Genomic DNA, 4,253 nt, shown 5'->3' on the forward strand with positions numbered 1-4,253 from the left:
TGTGAAAAGTCAGAATCCTTGTCCAGCGTTCTTCCCATTTGATATCACTCTACTTCCTAGGTCAGGTCCAGTTGTCAGGTCCAGGGTCATGCGGGGTCGCCCATCACCCCATCTGTTTCTCACTATCTCCACCATCCTAATGGGAGGTGCAGGTGACCTTTGGTTTGCCCCCTTCCTTGGGCCTTGCTGGTCTTTCTGACCTGATTCTCTACACAGGGGAACGGGAGGGGCTGGTGTGGAGCGAGCTCAGCTGTAGGCTCATAACCAATGTCTGGTCCAAGACACTTTTTTTTTTTAAGCCACGAACTGATGCTCTAGGGATAACGGAAGGAAGGCATCCGAGACCTTCAGGACTAGGGGTAAAGAGGAGATGGGCTTAGCAGCTTGGCAAATCCTTCCAGGCGCTGAGCACTGTGGTGAATTTGCTGCACCCAAGTGCTTCAGATGAGCCAGAGAGGGGGGCTGGACCAGCACCACTGCGCATTCTCAAGCATGAATTTAAGAAATCATTTGCTTATTGTGTGTGTGAGCAGAGGTCAGAGGATGGACAGCTTGTAGTGGTGAAGGGGTGGGTTCTCTCCTTCCACCAACCATGTCATCAGATGCTCCTGCTTCCCGAGGAGTTTTCTCTGCCCTTGATGGCACTTAGGGACAAGAGAGTATGTGGGTGTGGCTCCTCCTGAAAATTGTCATCAGGCTGAGGCGCGGGGCTCATGGCAGCTCCTCCGTCTGCATATTGTCAGATATGCAATTTTTCCACCCGGTGCCACAGCCAAGCTTGGGACGAGCTGGCCTGTGTGCGTGCACACACTTTTTTCCCCCCTGCCCTGGAAAAACTCAGATATTCCAGACATACTCATCAGCAGCTTTTATCCCTCAGCCAAAGGGAGGCTGCAAGCCACAAGTGCTTGTATATCCAGGGTGAGGCCAGCTCTTAGGCCTGGTATGGCGGCAGCTAGCCTCAGCATGGGGTACACTAACAAGCACAGAGGGGCTTGGATGACATCGTGGGCTGTCCCTACCCCGCCTCAGCCCCACTCTGCCCACCACTGCCCCTTCTTCTGTCTCTGTTGCCCCTATTTCTGTCCCCACCCCCTCAGTGTTTCTCCATCTCTCTCTCCCTGGCCACTCTCCTTCCTCTCCATCTCTTGCCCTCCTTCCCTCCCTTCTTCCTCTTTCCTTCCCCCTCCCTGCCTCTGGTGAGGGAGGTATGGAAAACCAAGGCTCTAGAAGGCAATTACTCTGACTGGTCAGCCTAGGAACATCAAGTATCTTTGGGTCACCCTGGCCCAAACTGTAACCTTTCTCACTAGAGTTGCCCACTGTGGTAGTTGGAGTGAGAATGTCCTTCATAGGCTCATGTTTGTTGGGAAGGGTTAGGAGGTGTGGTCTAGTCAGAGGAGGTGTGTCACTGGGAGTGGGCCTGGAAGTCTCAAAAGCCCATACCAGACCCAGTCTTTCTCCTCTCCTCTCCTCTCCTCTCCTCTCCTCTCCTCTCCTCTCCTCTCCTCTCCTCTCCTCTCCTCTCCTCCCTCTCTCTCCTCCCTCCCTCTCTCTTCCCTCCCTCCCTTCCCCTCTCTCTGTCTTCTCCTCCCCCTCTCTTCCTCCTCCCTCGATCCCTCCCTCCCTCTCTCCTCCCTCTTCTTCTTCCCTCCCTCCCTGTTTCTTCCCTCCCTCCCCCCTCTTCCTCCTCCCCCTTCTTCCTCCCTCTCTTCCCTCCCTCTCTCCCTCTCCTTCTTCAGCTCTGTGCTTGTCACCATGAGCCCCACTACGATGATAACCAACTAACCCTCTGAACCTGTAAGCAAGTCCCCCAACCAAATGCTTCCCTTTAAGAGCTGCCTTGGTCATGGCGTCTCTTCACAACAATAGAACAGCAACTAAGACACCCACTCAGGATCCTTCCTGCCTGGTGGCATGGTGAGTTATAGTCTGATCTGGGCTATACAGATTCCATCTCAAAATAAATAAACAACAAAACCCTTGACTTTAGAAACAGGCAGGAAGTTGTTGGGAGTATTTAAGAAGGGCTTTTCCAGGCTACTTTCCAAGCATCAGGGATGCAGAGCCGGGCCATTCAAAAGCCACAGGCAGAAGCTGAAGGAGGGTGGCCAGGCCATGGAGGTCCATTCTGTCTTACATGGACTTAGCTGTGCAGGAGGGGCAGAGTGAGCTGTCCAGTTGAGGGGCTTTTCAAGGGTCATCATAAACTCTGCCCTCACCAAGGACGCACACCAACAACGCAGATTCCTGGCCCACACCCTTCGCCTGCTGCTTAGATTCAGAGGCTGGGTGGGGCCCAGGATTTTATTTCTAACCAGATACCAGTTTCTAAAGAATGAACTGTGGAGTCTCCTATGTCCTGTGGTCTCCACAGTCCTATGGCACTGAGGCATGGAAGGAAGCTCTATTCTTTTCCCCAGCCCCAGCCACCTGTTCTCTGGACAAGGATCTTGGACCGCCCTCCGATCCTACCTCGAGCGGGTCTATTCTCAGAGGATGCCCAGATAATCAATGCAATGGGGTGTCTTTCCAGATGTCTGCAAGAATCTGCTTCCCAGCACAGGGACCTCAGCGCCAGTGAGGTCTAACATGAGGAAAGGGTACTGAGTGCTGTGAACTTCATAACTCTCTAGTCTATCTGTGACTTTCCACCCTCCGCACTGGCACTCAAGAATGGTATCTTTAAATACCAGTTGGACTTGACTTAAAACCAGTCTGGTTCCTTGAAACAAAGCCCACATCCCAGCCGTGACCTTTGGGGCTGGCTCCTCCCTTTCCAAACTTCCTACTTCTGCTTAGGAACGCAGAAATGCGTGCCTGTGTTGCCCAGCGCGTTCCAAGCCTCTCACATGCTCACCGTGATTCTGCCTTGTGATCCCCTGCTCCCAAGCGACATGCGCCCAGCCTGCTCTAGGTGCGCTGCCCCGAAAGGAGGGTGACCCTGCCACACCTGAGCTGTGCATTCCAATCACAACATCTACTGAGGGACAATGAAATCCTGTCATACACCTCCTTTCCTCCAGGGCCAGAGTGTTCTTGTCACTCTGCTAGCTTCAGCACCTGGCAGGAGCCTGGCACTCTTGTTCCCCACCTGATGGACTGAATGGATTCTTTTCACCTTAAGGAATTGATGCAGAGAACAGAGAGGGAACTTAAAGGGTCTTCTGACACCAGAGGCTCTTATAGGTGCCTTTGGTTGTGGGCCGTGACCACTCAAACCCTTCTGAGATGAAACTAGAAACCACAGTAGCAGCTCGGCCATCCTGGTTGACTGAAGCCTTTGAGAAGGGCCCTCAACTTGTGGGCATGCCCAGGAGATAAGACTCTGTCTGGATTGTGTTATCCCCTGAACATCTGCATTTGGCCTCAAGGAATCCCCTGGCTCTTCTGCTGAACTCCACCAAACACGTGGCCTCTTAGCTTCCAGGGAAAACCCACTGTGGGACTTCCCTGTTGGCCGCTGATGAGCAAAAGCTGGTCTGAATTCATTCCCAGAGAGCAGGCTAGAAGTGGCCTGGTGCTAGGGCCATCGGGACAGAACTTGAGTCCACACACAGGCTTAAGGCTCAGAGAGCATACATGAAAAGACAAACCTAATCCAAGCAGCCAGGCTCTGTTGTCCCCCACACCCCCATCCCCGCCCCATGCCCTCACCTCCCAGGGTTGCTTTTTCTATTCCCCTTTAGGGCTCTGCCTTCTTCACTCCTGGTCCTGCTGGCTTATTTAGGGAGGGCACCCTCCATGAATGGGGAGACTTTCATGAAGACAGGTTGGACTGAGGCCAATCACTGCTTCCTGTTTACATTCCTTGCCGAGGGAAGGCGCCTTGTTATATTGGTTAGAGACTGAAGAAGAAAGAGTAAATTTGCACGCAGTTTGAGCAAGTTGGTGTGCTCTACCCAGGTGCCCACTCTAACTTCCACAGTAAAGGAAAGTTCTCTGGTGGTCCTCAAACATTAGACAGAGCCTAGATTGTGATGGGTGATTAGGGCTGGGGAGAGCAGCAGGTGTGTGATGGGTTAAAAAGAAGCAAACTTTCTCCCCAGGATCTAGGCTTCTTATGTGGACCCTACATGACAGGGCAGGAAAATGGAGATCTCTTAGGGAGAGGCCATCTTCCCTAAAATCATACCCCACTAGGGAAAAGGCAGGGACCAGGAAATGAGCTCACCATTCCATTTCCCAAAGCTCTGGAGACATCTTTCCCGGACCTCCGGGCTTCCCCACCCCTTCCCGGTCAGGTACCGTAG

The sequence above is a fragment of the Rattus norvegicus genome, chromosome 13, assembly GCF_036323735.1.
Source record: "Rattus norvegicus strain BN/NHsdMcwi chromosome 13, GRCr8, whole genome shotgun sequence".
Classification (NCBI taxonomy): domain Eukaryota; kingdom Metazoa; phylum Chordata; class Mammalia; order Rodentia; family Muridae; genus Rattus; species Rattus norvegicus.